Source organism: Hemicordylus capensis, chromosome 4 (assembly GCF_027244095.1).
Source record: "Hemicordylus capensis ecotype Gifberg chromosome 4, rHemCap1.1.pri, whole genome shotgun sequence".
NCBI classification, from domain to species: domain Eukaryota; kingdom Metazoa; phylum Chordata; class Lepidosauria; order Squamata; family Cordylidae; genus Hemicordylus; species Hemicordylus capensis.
This window is the reverse complement of record NC_069660.1, coordinates 10,039,859-10,054,862: the sequence shown is the minus strand read 5'-3', so window position 1 is coordinate 10,054,862 and position 15,004 is coordinate 10,039,859. Positions and strand designations below refer to the sequence as shown.

Sequence of the window (15,004 nt, the reverse complement as noted above, 5' to 3'; positions counted from 1 at the left end):
GCCACATTCACATGGAACGTGGAACTGCGGGTCCAATGGACCTGTAACTCCACTAACCCCCACCCCCCAGCTCTCCTGTCCGCGTTCAGATGACAGGGAGAGTGTCCTCTCTGCAGTCAGAGAGACTGCAGAGAGGAAAGGGAACTATCAGTCTGGGCTTCTTTCTTGCTTGAAGGATAGTCTGCACAGCCAATCACAGAGGGGGAGAGGGAGGAGCTTCCTCCCTCCACCCTGGCTGAATGCAGCCTCCAGTGCTTCATTTGGATGGAATGGAGGTGCCATGGACCCTCGCTTTGGAGCAGCAAAACTCACTACAGAGGGTTCAATCTGGAGTCTCTGTAGCCAAACCTCAGGTTGTACTACTGACGGGACTGGAGTTGCATGCATTCAGACATAACAGTAAAGGAACCACAGTGTGAATCTGGCCATTATGAAAAGGCAAACCCATGTCTGCCAACAAACATATACTCAACAAGAAGCTACAGCCATTCATATTTTCTCATCCGTGTGCCTGTATGATACACGTTTGCAAACCTGTCTTTATCACACTCATCCTTAGGCATTCATCTAAACCAAGGGTTCCCAAGCTTAGTGCCCCACATGTGGTTGGACTACAACTCCCATCATCCCCTTTGACCACTGTGGGTGAAGATGATGGGAGTTGTAATCCAACCACATCTGGGCAACCGAGCTTGGGAACCCCTGATCTGAACAATACAGCCTGTGAAATTGCTCTTGTTTTGTCTAGGGTGGAGATACAGGAAACTCCCAATACACAAGACCCCAACTGGTGGAACAGCATTAATGCCTACAGTCCATTTCCAAACTGGTGCATGGTAGAAGCCATGCCAATGGCTGTTCACACCTGCAAAGGCTCCCAGTTTAATGCAAGGACACTTATTTACACAGTCCTGGCAGAGACCAAGTAGAGTGGGGAGGAGGCAGGTAGTCCCCTGGCTGACTTTGCTGTGGGGTCACCAGGCAGCCTCTGAGTCTGGGCAGAGTGATATGGATCTAAGCAGAAATGAATTCCAAAAGAAAAGGCTCTCAGATGAAGTTCTCAACAACTCAGGGCAGTTTCACATATTCCATTGTGTAGGTGTTCACTTAAGACTTTTGATATATACACCTACAAATGTAAAGCATGCAGGCAACAAGCATGTATATCAGAAAGGTATCACAGCAGGGACCTAAGCCCACAGAGGGTTTCAAGGACTCTGTTGCTTGGCAAGAAAGAGTCCAGGTTGATTCTGACAGCTTTTGAGGCAGAATCCTTGCCACTTCAGTTTTCGACCTGGTTTACTAGGATTGCTCCTTAGCTTTTAGGAGCAACTTAGTCCTTAAGCATTAGCAGATGATGATAGCCATGCAAGGGTGTCTCGGGGGTGGGGGTGGGGGAAGTGCCCCACAGACAAGTAACCCCTCCAATTCTGTTTCACAAATTGAATATGTGGGGCACATACAGTAGCTCACCCACGCATAAATGCACTTTGCGCCTTCTATGCCCACCCCTCTCTTTTCCCCCCCGGATCCCCCATTGCAGCCATGTTCAAGCCTTCGAGAAAGCAGGGATGCTCAACTTGCTTATAGTGTCCCTGAGAACGCACTCTGAAGCCCTGCCCCATACTGCCATACTCAGAGGCTCTGCCCCCTTCTGTCCAGTGATCACAAGATGGCTCTGCCCACAAGCACAGCATTTGTCCATGCAGGCATGGATAGGAACATAGGAAGCTGCCATATACTGAGTCAGACCATCTATCTAGCAGCTCAGTATTGTCTTCACAGACTAGCAGCAGCTTCTCCAAGGTTGCAGGCAGGAATCTCTCTCAGCCCTATCTTGGAGATGCTGCCAGGGAGGGAACTTGGAACCTAGATGCTGTTCCCAGAGTGGCTTCTTCCCCTGAGGAGAATATCTTACGGTGCTCACACATGGAGTCTCCCATTCATATGCAACCAGGGTGGACCCTGCTTAGCTAAGTGGACAAGTCATGTTTGCTACCACAAGACTAGCAGTGGGCAGAGCTTCGGAGCATGGGAGCATGGAGGTGGGGCTTCAGAGCCTGCTCTTGGGGACACTGATCCACATACTGCGCAAGGGAACATGGACAGCCTGAGCACTGCTTGTGCCCTTGTGTGCGTGCTGCAGGGCAGTCCCACTCAGTTGCAACGCAATGCCCATTAGAAATAAAGGGTGTCGTACAACTGCATGCATGGAGCTCCTATGATGGAGCAGGACCAGCCCCATTGGCTGGCTCACATGCATGTCATGTATGGGCGGTGCTCAAGCTGCCCATGTTCCTTGGTACAGGATGTGGGCCTCTGTATCCAAGAACAGCATCCCCACTTTTTAGAATGCTTGAAAAGGGTTCAATACTACTACTACTAATAATAATAATAATTGGAAGGACTCGATGTCTGTATAAAACAAACCAGTCAATAACACCTGTCTGACTGTGTAAATAAATAAATAAATAAATAAATAAATAAATATCAATATCAATATTAATAATAATTCAATTTCCATACTCCTCTGCCTGCCATTATACTCCTTAATGTCTTTTCAGGGCTGTTCAACTTCGGCCCTCTTCAGATGTTGGCCTACAACTCCCATAATCCCTGGCCGTTGGCCATGGTGGTTGGGGATTATGGGAGTTGTTGTTCAAAAACAGCTGGGCGGCCTAAGTTGACCAGGGCTGGATCTGCATGTTATGAAGAGCTTCGGTTTCTAGCATCTGAAGATCCAGCTGCTGTTAAAGGCAGAGGAGCAGGACGGATAGTTCCCCCTGGTCGACTGGCAAATGCAATTAAAATCTAGCTCCACAGAAGCCTGGTACTCACTCAGCACCACTATCCTCAACTTGGAAATCAGCACCGAGACCTTTGCGAGGCTTCCCTGTCTGTTCCCAATAACTGGATGAGCTCTTCCTTTGCTGTCTCCATGTTAACTCCAGCAACGTCTGTTTCCAGTGAGGGAGCCGAGGCTTCCTAATATTCCTTGCCTGGAAATGCTGCCCTTGCCTCATCTCACCCCTTCAACCAGACAAGCCAGGACAGTATCCCTCTGCAACAGCAACATGGGAAGGTTTCCCAAAATTTAAAAAGCTTTTGCTCAGTTTTGAATTTCTATGGCCCTCATTCAGATGATCAGTTGAGCTGGTGAAGTTAGTCGAGGAGGGCTTATTCTCCCGACATTCTCGACATTCCCGACATTCGGCATTCTCCCGATGAGATATATGAGGCAGTCAGTTGTGATCGCGCTGCTTGCTGAGCTCCGAAGCGGCGAGCTGTGATGTGGTAAAGTATTCAAACAAGCTGTAAACATACACCCCCACATAGCTTTGCCACTTCTGCTATTCACCTGACTTAATGAAAGAGAAATTGGTGTTTTCTCATAACAGAGGCACTTAGGCACTAACTCATTTTATTATGGTTTCGCTAACCTGGGTCCCCAGAGGTTGTTGGACTACAATTCCCATCATCCTCAGTCACCCATTGTGTGTGTGGTGGGGGGAAGATCTAAGGATGGGAACTCCTGGCATGCAGGATTGTAGGCAATGGTCTATTTCACCAGCAGCATCCTGCTTGCAAAATCTCATGTGAGGTCAGTCTTTCAGGTGCTGGGGCCTGTTCTGGCATGATTTTGGCAGGGGAGCCTCTGCAGCATTGTTTCTTCCAAAGCTGCTGGGGTAAAGTCAGATGCTTCAGCCCATAATGAGTAGCTCCCTCGCATGGAACGTAAGAACAGCCCTGCTGGATCATGCCCAAGGCCCATCTAGTCCAGCATCCTGTTTCAAACAGTGGCCCACCAGATGCCTCTGGAAGCCTGCAGGCAGCAGCTGAGGGCAGGCCCTCTCTCCTGCTGATACTCCCCTGTGACTGGTATTCAGAGGCATCCTGCCTTTGAGGCTGGAGGTGGCCTGTAGCCCTCCGACTAGTAGCCGTCAATAGACCTCTCCTCTATGAAGTTATCCAGACCCCTCTTAAAGCCATCCAGGTTGTTGGCTGTCACCACATCTCATGGCAGAGAATTCCACAAGTTGATTAGGTGTTGTGTGAAAAAGTACTTCCGTTTGCTGGTTCTAAATGTCCTGGCAATCCATTTCATGGGACGACCCCTGGTTCTAGTGTTGCTGTTGTTGTTGTTATTATTATTACATTTCTATCCCGCTCTTCCTCCAAGGAGTCCAGAGAGGTGTACTACATACTTGAGTTTCTCTTTCACAACAACCCTGTGAAGTAGGTTAGGCTGAGAGAGAAGTGACTGGCCCAGAGTCACCCAGCTAGTTTTATGGCTGAATGGGGATTTGAACTCGGGTCTCACTGGTCCTAGTCCAGCACTCTAACCACTACACCACACTGAAATTCTCTCTATCCACTTTCTCCACACCACGCATGATTTTCTAGACGCCGAAGTCGTCTTTTTCCTAAACACAGGTGTTGTAGCCTTACCTCATATTACCCCAGTTGCAGGAATGGTGATGCTGGAATGTGTTGTGTAGTGGACTCCGCCCATGTCACCTAGGGCTCCTCCTGGTATTGCCCCTCTGGCATGGGAATGAGCCACATGGCCCCTCCTATCTTCTTTTTGCCATAACATCCCAACTATTCTTCTCGGTCATGGCATCCCAGCTTGAGGCTCTCTAGCTTTTGCTGGACTACAATGCCCATCATCCCCACCTGCAATTTATTGCAGCTGGGGGTGGAACATAGGAACATAGGAAGTTGCCATATACTGAGTCAGACCATTGGTCTATCTAGCTCATTAGTGTCTGCACAGACTGGCGGCAGCAGCTTCTTCCAAGGTTGCATGCAGGAATCTCTCTCAGCCCTATTTTGGAGAAGCCAGGGAGGGAACTTAGAACCTTCTGTTCATCCCAGAACGGCTCCATCCCCTGAGGGGAATATCTTTCAGTGCTCACACTTCTAGTCTCCCATTCATATGCAACCAAGGCAGACCCTGCTTAGCTAAGGGGAAAAGTCATGCTTGCTACCCCAAGACCAGCTGTCCTCTGATGAGGAGATGAGAGATGAGAGTTGTAATCCATCAACAGCTGAAGAGCCTCAGGTGGTTTTAGGTCAGGGGTTCCCAACCTGCAGTACTCCAAATGATGTGGAACTACAACTCCCATCATCCCCAGCCACAATGTGGCTGGGGATTTGGGAGTTGTAGTTCAGCAACAACTGGAGTATCACAGGCTGCTCTAGGTGGTGCACCATGCAGCACAAAGGCTGCAAAGAGGCCTTGTAGTGGGGTCACTTCTTGCAGCATGACTGACCTCCTCTTTGTAAAAATAAGCTAAAGACAGTTGTGCTACTTATAATAATGAAGTATAGCAGGGATTCAGTATTGTTGGCTGCCCCAGATCCCAACGTGATGCCCAAGTGCTCTTCCTCTGGGGAAATGGTGGAGAACTTTGTTGTCTGCTTCTTCAGACAGCAATTTGCTCCTTCCAAAGGCATTACTGAAGAAACAGACGGCAAAGCTCTTCTAGTATTCCCTTGGTGAGCCCTCCAAACACGTTGAGAGCTCATACTTTCAATTATGCTCTGCAGTGCCTGCTATTGCATCACTGTTGCCAACTGTGAAATGAAAGGAATTGCGAGGGCGAACGAGTGGGAGATTGTAAGGTGCTTGGCATATTAAGGCCTACCTTGCCTTTGCAATCTAGCCTATAACTGTATGGAAATAAATCCCATTGACATCTATGGGGCTTCCTTGCAAGTATCTCTGTTTAGGACTGGGGCATGGAAGTGCAGTAGTTATCACAAAAGAGTTGGAAATAAACTAGTCGCTTGCCTCTAAACCCTCTCCTGATCTTACATGGCTATCCCATGCCCCAGGGACCCCCAACTTTGTGTCCCCAGATGTTGTTGGACTACAACTCCCATCACCCCTTTGGCAAAAGGCCTTTATGTCCAGGGATGATGGGAGTTTCAGTCTAACCACATGTAGGGAACCAAGGTTGGAAATCCCTCCATACCACAAACAGTTCTGGACTATCTCGCCAAACCCAGGAGTTTGTCTATGTGAGACACCAGGTGGGACTCCTTATTGAATATGCCATGGCCTAGCAGCTTCCAAACTTTTCCGAAGTTCCTCAGGGGTTCCTCAATGAGAAGATCAGTCAGGATAGACAAAAGTCTTTGCAAAACAGTGTATCTACTCTGTCCCCTGCCAATGTAGAACCACAGCGTGGGAAGCACTGTGCATGTTCTGGGATGCATTCTCAGTTCATACAGGGCAGCCATGAAGCCCGTCTAGCTTGACCTGAAAAGGCACCGTAGGTGACTACTCAGAATCCTGTGCAAACTCACAGGGGCTCCATGGCAGCAGTGACTGCAGGCACGTCAATGTGAGAAATATTTGCTGAAGGCAGGAAGCTTCAAACCCTGAGGGCATGTTTGCAAAATGCTTGCTTACATGGTAGCGACCTGTTCCCTCCCCCCTTCTTTTCTCCTGTATGTGGCTGTTTCTTCTGCATGTGTCACTCTGCATCACAGCTGCTCCTTGCTTACAGCATGCTGGCTAAAAGTAGAGCTATGGGCCAAAGCGCCTCCAATTCAGATCTTACTTCAGCTATAAGCTCAGCTGATGGCCTTAAGGGTCAAACTAAATGATACAGTAAATGCATGGCAGTCACTAAAAATGGACACCCACACCCACACACACTCACATTTAATAGAACATACTCATTTCTTGATTCACAGAACAGTGAGCTAACTGTGCACTGTCCCCTTAAGCACAGCCCTTTCTTCTCTTGGACTGAGAGAAAACCTGCTGCAGGCCTGCATTAAGAGCCCTGCCAGGGAGATGTATGTAACCCACTCTAATGAACTTGTTTTGATATGTGGAGCCTGAATGAATAACCAAGGTTCAGTAGACACTCAGGGTGTTTCCCTGCTTCCATTCCTCAGAATTGGTTGCAGCTGGCATGAGGGAGGAACACAGGATGTTGTGACATCAGGACATAGGTAAATTTAACTAGACATAATGGAGGGAGATGGAAGAGTTAAACCTGTGGCTGCTTTGGTGTCTGTCTTGCATTTCGGGCAATGGCTAGCATGGCCCAAACACAAGACACAGGAACACAGGAAACTACCTTATATTGAGTCAGACCATTGGTTGATTCAGGAAAGCCATAAAGACCCATCTTTTCTGCCTGGCTTTTAATTAGATTTGATTGGTTTTAAAAATGAGTTTTATGTCTTAACTGCTTTTATTTGTATGTTTCATGTCAAATTTTAGTGGTTGGAATTTGGGATGTGAACCACTCTGAGCCGTTTTGGGATGGGCAGTACATAAATTAAATAAATGAATTAAATACAAAATAGCTCAGAATTGCCTACTCTGACTGGTAGGGGACTCTCCAAGGTTTCAGGCAGGAGCCTTTCCCAGGGATGGTGTCAGGGACTGAACATAGGAAGCTGCCTTATGACAAGTCAGACCATCGGTCCATCTAGCTCAGTATTGTTTTCACAGGCTGGCAGTGGCTTCTCCAAGGTTGCAGGCAGGAATCTCTCTCTCAATCCTAGCTTGGAGATTCCGGAGAGAGAACTTGGAACCTTCTGCTCTTCCCAGAGTGGCTCCATCCCCTGAGGGGAATATCTTGCAGTGCTCACACATCAAGTCTCCCATTCATAGGCAACCAGGGCATACCCTGCTTAGCTAAGGGGACAAGTCATGCTTGCTAACACAAGACCAGCTCTCCTTTCCTGGGACCTTCTGCATGTAAAGCAGGTGCTCTACCACTGAGGTCAGTGGTAGATTGATACTGTAACCCATCACCTTACAGGGTTGTTACAAGCCAGGGTTGCTGAGATAAAGGGACTGTTCATATGACCACACACATGCATGGTCAGGCAGGCGGGGTGGAGTGGGGGAAGGCAGAGTTTAACCTACCTTCCCCCAGATGACTGCTCACAGCCTGGGTGGTGTACAAGTCATGTACCCACATGACATGGAGGAGACCTGGTCTTGTGGTAGGAAGCATGACTTGTCCCCTTAGCTAAGCAGGGCCCACCCTGGTTGCATATGAATGGGAGACTTGATCTGTGAGCACTGTAACATATTCCCCTTAGGGGATGGGGCTGCTCTGGGAAGGACATCTAGGTTCCAAGTTCCCTCCCTGGCATTTCCAAGAAAGGGCTGAGAGAGATTCTTGCCAGCAACCTTGGAGAAGCCGCTGCCAGTCTGTGAAGACAATACTGAGCTAGATGGACCAATGGTCTGACTCAGTGTATGGCAGCTTCCTATGTTCCTATGACCAGCACTGCCAAGAGCAGTGTGGATTTATTTCCATGCTGCTCCCAGCAGTGCTGGTAAATAGAGGCCAGACTCATTGTCCCAGCCTCTGTGAATCCCACGATGCACCATGCGGCACACACACTGCATTGGGGGATTCCCCCAAGAGACGGGCGCTCTAGACATCCATCATCTTGGGATGGAAGCAACCCATGCTCACGCACGAGCAGGTAGCTGGGGTTAAGGGGATCCATGCTCCCTTAACCTTGGCTAACAGCCAGGCATAACAGCTGGGCTAGGCAGCTGGCTTTCCAGAATCTGGTCTGATCTCAGCAGTTCTCATGTGCAGCTTAACCTGGGCTGGGCGTCCCTTTCCCAGGTTAGGCTGTGCATGAGAACAGCCTCAATGTACGTGAAGCATGTTGAAATCTTGACATGGGCTATATGTTGTTTTGGTTTGTTTGCTGGCTTTGAGGGTGTTTCTTTCAATTCTTTCTGGTTGATTTGTTTTTATTTTGAATTGTCAATTATTTTTATTGCGTAATTGCTTTTAGTTGTACATGTTGCCTCAAGCTTTCCCTTTTGGAACTGGAAAGGTGGGATTAAAATTCTCAAATCAATAAACCCATGCTAATTACTACTGCAGCCATGGTGATACAGTGAATCGCATGCCAGTTCTGGAAGCAGGGAGACTTAAGTTCAAATATAGAACTTGAACTTCTGAAGAAGCCCTTTGAATGGAACCCCACTGGAAGTTTAGCAGCAGAGAGTGAAACCGTTTCTGGGTTCTCCTTGGCCATTAAGAGAAGGAGGAATAATAATATTAAAAGATTCCCAGCCACTTCCCAGGGGAATAAAAGATATTTCTTCTGCATAGCTGGAAGATCTCATATGAATGCTGTGTTGGTGGAGCTGCATTTCTGATTACTCTACATAATGCTTTGGTCCATTTTCCCCGGAAGGTCTGCTGAACAGTTAAAAGGTTACTAAAGAACCTTCATGGGAAATTTGGTGATGCTTAAACAAGAACACAAATTGTGGAGTGAGCTTGGATGCACAGCTATGCTCACACACATGTGCAGTTTGGAAACAGGGAAAGCCAAGGGCGTATTGTTTGGAATAAGGGGGGTGTTTCAAAAGAGCTTTGGAAGCTACTCAGTCAAGGGACAGAAGCACAAGGCCTTTCAGTCTGATCCATGACCCAATTAAGCTGAAGCACTTGCATTTAAGCTGATCTCATCCCTCTTTTATCACATCTCACATTATTACTCATAAATAATAATGCCGAGGCCTGGTTCAAAGAGGCACGCTCATCACAGTATATCTCCTCTTGGCTATGGACATTTGGGTCTGATCCATGCATGCACGTTCATCTCTTGCTGACTACAGGCTCACATGATCATATGCGTGTGTCAATGGGGCTGTGCAGGTCAAACTCTGCAAATACACACTGTTCATTTCCACGGGCTTGCACAACAGAACTTCCCACTGGATTTGCCCTAAATGCAGGAGTAGCTGGTCCTAACAAGCCGAGGTTGCAGAGCAGGGGTGGGCAAAGGAGGCATAGCTGCCTCTGCTTCCCGGAGCTTTGTTTGCTCCTCTCTCTCCCACCCAACCATGCCACAGTGTTAATGAGAGCCACATGGCCTACAGACTGGCCATTTGACAGGTAGAGCTGCAGGGTTAACATCACAGAGGCAACTGTGCCTCCTTGGGTACCTCCTCTGGCTCCTTAGGCTGAGCTGCTCCTGTCTAAATGAACAAGGCAAGATTCAATGATACTAGAACACACAGGCTGACATTCTGACTAAGTTACTCAATAGTAGTACTCAGGAGTTACTCTAAAGGACTACTAAATTTCAAAGGAGTCCCTGAAGACAATTTAGTCAGGATATCAGCCACTCACTGCTAAACATATGGATGTAACACATAGCAAAGGGGGAAACTATTTATTTTTTTGCAGGGGTGAGGAGGATGCATTTAAATTGTAATTTAATTTTTTCCCCCTGTGTAAGCATCTTAAGCTTAAGGTCAGCAATGTAGTTATTGGGAAAGTTGGAAAGTTGCTTCCTATGCTTTTGTTGTGTTCCTGTTTTCAGTATTGGCTGAAGAGCGGTATATAAATATTCTTAGTAGTGGTAGTATTAGTGGTGGTGGTAGTAGTAGTATGTTCAGGGTGGAGGGAGAGAAAGGGACAGTGGGCCATCTTGCCTTCTTCCCTCTCCCAAACCTGGCTTCCATGTTCTTTTGGGATGTTCCATGTTCTTTTGGGAACTGTCAGAAACATTGTTTCTCTTCAGCAACTCTGTCACCAGTCTCAAAAGTGGGAGGAACATTGCTCCCCTGTAGGGTCCCTCTTGGCAATTGCTGAGTTTTGCTTCCACTCTGATATTGCCCTAAAGCAGAGTGCTTAAATTTCCTCCTAGGGGAAAGTGGCAGCCATTCATCCATATGGGAGAAAACAAAGGTGTGCACACAGAAACAAAGTGAGTGTCTGGGTGTTTTCGCCCTCTGCCAGTCCCAGTGTCTGAAATGGGAAACACATTTTGCTTTTTCTCAGCTGTGTTGTTTTTGCCCCACAGGACTCAGAGAAAGCTACTGAGAAGGGCCCTATCTGCATGGTTCCACTCCTTCACTTGCCTAGTCATATCCCAGGTTCTATTTTTTTTTAAAAAAATCATGCTATTCTGTCAGGCAGGGCCAGTTTGGATGATGAATCTGAGCTAGCTCTGCCTACACACATTTAGGGACATGCACCATTCACCCTCTAATTGAGTAGGGTGCAGGTGGCTTGTCCAAATCACCCCATCTCATGTGATCTAAATATTACATTAAAATAGTGGAAACTCAGACAGCTCTGAATCAAAGAGATTCTCCACTGAGCACATTCATGAGGCCACACATAGCTACAGTGACAGAGCTGGGTACTATTTTAATCTCTTTAATAATCCAGGAAAGGATCTTTGGAAAGGAAATGCAAATTAAGTTTCCTGCAATAAAAAGTTGCATTTTGTTCTACTGGCGGCGGGGGTGGGGGGAGTCTGTGATTCTGCCTCAGAATTCAATGTTTGAGTGTTAACAGGCATGTAAGAAAGCGGAGAGGAAACAAACCCTTCTCGGTTTCTCCCAAGATGATGCATCCAGGCTCCTTATGTGATGTGCTATTTATACTGGTCTAAATATAGATCTAGAGTTGATTAGCGAACCTTCAGCAAAAATAAAAAACTTCCCAGAGTTCTCTTGGGGTGAACAAGCTGGCCTCCTTTCAGAACTTTGATTCTTTTCTTCTCTGGCCAGGGGCGAGCCTTCCGATGTTTATCTGTTTCTCTCCTGCACACATATTAGATATACACACTCCTTGAAAGTTATCAGCAGCCTAGAGAAGCTCGTGGAGCAGAATGGGAATAAAGACTGCTCAACAAAAGGCTGAAGAAAGAAACAACTTTGCCAGCTGCATCTGGAGCCCTGGTGTATTTGTGTCATTGTGCTTTGTTTTTGTAGAGCTGAAGAGCAAAACTACCTTGTTTTCTCTGCCGAGTCCCTTGCAAAGCCTGCAGGCCCCACATGAACAGCCTGCCTGCTGAGTAATATGTACAATGTGATGAAAAAAAATCAAATGGGTACAAAAAGGCTCCCCACAAAACAGGCACCCAGGAATCTTTGTCTCCAGTTTCTATGACCCCCATCCCAGCAAAAGCAACTCTTAAACTTTAATTCCTACAACCACCCCTTTTCTCTCTTCTTCTTTTGTCTGCCATTAATTAAAGTGGACATATGGAAGAAGCTGATAATAAGAACAGATGAGCCAATGAGAGAGAGGGTGGGTGCAATTACTGAAGAGGAGGAGAACTTCACCCAAAGTGGCTCTCCTAGAAATCACAATCAAATGGGAGCAGCAAGCAACCGATAACGCAAGATTAGGGTCACCATGTAGACATGATTGAGTCATACATGTGCCCTTTCTCTGCCTTTCAGAGGTAGGAAATGGCTGTCCTGAAAAACTCCACACCAGGTCCCAGCTGCTCCAGCTTCCAGGACCCAAATTGGGAAAATTTAGGCCAACTCAGGGAAGGAAGGAAGGCAGGAAGGACCAAGAACCTTTCTCGATTCCACAATAGTGATTTCCTAGGCAAACGGATGGCTCAGAAACCAGACAAAAGTTGGCCTTTCTAGTTTTAGTGTCACAATATGTTATTTTGTTTGTCATTCATAATCCAGCCCTCACTCCCCCACAAAAAAGCTTCAGTTAAATTCCAGCCCCCAGTGAACAAACTCTTGAGTAAGAGATCAACAGACACGTGTGGCAAAGTCATTCGGCAGACTCAAAACATAGCACTATCTCCCAAGCACTTTCTTTCCATTTAGGCCAACTCAGGGAGGGAAGGAAGGAAGGAAGGAAGGAAGGGAGGGAGGGAGGGAGGGAGGGAGGGCTATAGTGAAATGACCAAATCAAAGCCACTAAAACATTAAACCTGAGAGTTTATCTAGAAGGAACAAGGGGGTGGGGGTGGGGGTGAGGGTGAGAGGGAAGCAGTCACATATCTTTTGTTCCTAGCCAATATATATGTTTGGTAGGGACACTAAACTGCATGAGAAGATCGAGGAATGAGTCAAACCAGTGAGCACACGACTAGTTTTCTTAACACTGTGAAGCAACTTCTTTCTAAAATGCCTGCAGCTTTCCAAACACCCTCTTATCTGTCGGTATAAAAGCCCACTCCGTTTTCCATCAGGATAGGACCCAAATATATTTGCTGACTATAACTCATATCACTGAAAAGAAGAGAAGAAGCAGCAGCCGGAAAAAGAAAAGGAAAGTAAGAAGGAAAGAGGACGAGAGACCAAAAGTTAGAGCGAAAAGGAATTGTGGAAAATTACCTATACGATAAAAATCAGTTTCTTTCCCTCACTTTTCTCCTTCCTCTCGAACCCCACAAGCCTGCCAGAAATAATAAGCACACAGAGGAAAAGCGTCAACTTCATCCCGTCTTGGCTCGAATTTCAGGACCCTGGACGGCAACTCAAGTGAGTCTAAGGCAACAAACTAGACGATCTAGGCTATTGCCTGCCTCCCAATTATTTTGCTCTTGCGGAGCCCCCAGGTGAGTGAGAAAGACTCCAGCCACGGATATAAAACCTCGCAGACCAAATCTTTTTTTTAAAATATGCGGAAAAACTTCCCCAGTCGGATAAAGATATGAAGCAAAAAGGTCTTGCATTCCCCCGCCCTCCTCCCCACCGCCTCTCTTCCTGTCATCTTTCCACTATTCCAAACAGATCCACAGCACACTGGCTAGGGAAAAAATCCAGTCCTCAAAAGCCAGGAACAGAACACAATGATACATAAAGAAGTCAATAAACGAATAAAGATCCCTTGTAGGGCTGGTCTCAGGCAATAGCTACAGATCAACCCAGTTTCTCGCGGATAGACAGATCTATCCGGACAGACGGATAAATGCTTTCCTCTCTCTTCCTAAGCACTCTTTCCTCCAAGCTTCTGGATCCATCAGAAAATAATATTGCTATTAAAAGAAGAAGACGAAGACGAAGAGAATAGAAATACAATTCTAGGGCGAGCTGCCTTTTGTCAGCGAAAAACAAACAAACCAAACAACAACACAAGATAACATTGACTTACCTTTGCCCACAGCCTATTGTCTGTCCCTTTTCAAAATGACATCACGGAAAGCAATCATGAAATTTACATGGGGCGAGGGGGGGTGGAAGGTGGAGAGGAGAGGTTGGGGGGGGGGGAGAGAGGAGTACTTGCTCAAAGCAGACCCAGCTCCTTACACCCGGAACATGCGTGGAAGAAGGTTTGTACCTTTCAATTAAATCGTTGATAAGTCTTTAGTGTGTGAACTCTTTAAGCCTGCTAAAGGCTGTGTCTCACTTAATGATCGCTCTCATTAATGAGAATAGCGGGTGGGGGGGGAGAGAGGAGGAGGTGGTTGGGGGGGCGCTCTCTTCTCCTTTCCTTTGTAAATACACTACCCATCAACCCTTTGGGCTTGCAATATATCTGTTTACTCTCCGAGGTGAAATAAATCTACAGTACAGGGGGAAAAAACATGGAGGTGCTGACTTTTTTTGTTGTTGGAGGGGGGTTCTTATGGGAGGGAGCCTTCGCACAGATCCTCTTGCCTCCCCCCTCCCAAGCCGATAAAAGGTGGAGGATTTTTGTTGTTGTTGCAAAAAAAAAAAATCTAATCTGATTCATAATTAATATGCAGGATAGGCTGAGGGTTCTTTTATGCAAAAGGAGACAAAAGGATCCGGGAAGGTTACAACTGTCAGCTTAATCCCCCCCTCCGCCTTTTCTGCCTATGGTACAGTCCCATAATTTCTAATAGCAACAAGCAGGGAATGACAGATGCCCTGGCTTAGCCTAGCTGCAGCGAAAGTACTTTACAATGTTTATTGGTGGTTAGAAAAGGTGACCTGTTGTCATAAAGAACAGAGTGGGAAATTCATTGCCAGTTGCAAGCTTGGAGACGAGCACTGGCGGATGGAAACGTGAAAAGATCAGGCTGTGCGTGTCATTATACACATCCACTTATGCATGCACCCACCCAGAAACACTCACACAAACACACACGAGTCTCCTACAGATTCTCTCTCTGCTCGAGCAGAGCTGCAGGCTCCATTTTAAAATCTTCCGAAAACTTTGTTAAAGAAGGAAAGGAAAGTTTAGCCTCCCTTGCCAAGTTCTTTGTCGTAACAGCTCCCTCTTTCTCCAGAAACTACTTTCCTCCCACTGTG

General features: G+C 46.8%; 1 protein-coding gene across 11 annotated transcripts in view; it reads right to left on the bottom strand.

Annotated features, from left to right (window-relative positions):
• The window catches only part of MYT1 (myelin transcription factor 1), a 232,449-nt gene extending 218,309 nt beyond the window's left edge, over window positions 1-14,140 (bottom strand). For 10 of the 11 annotated variants that reach the window (XM_053249643.1, XM_053249646.1, XM_053249652.1 and 7 more), the window contains exon 1: window positions 13,881-14,134. The gene's annotated coding sequence lies outside the window, so the exon portion shown is untranslated. Of the gene's footprint in view, window positions 1-13,880 lie in introns of all 11 variants that reach the window. The other variant, XM_053249644.1, reaches the window with a different exon arrangement.
• Between the last annotated feature and the right edge of the window lie 864 nt (window positions 14,141-15,004).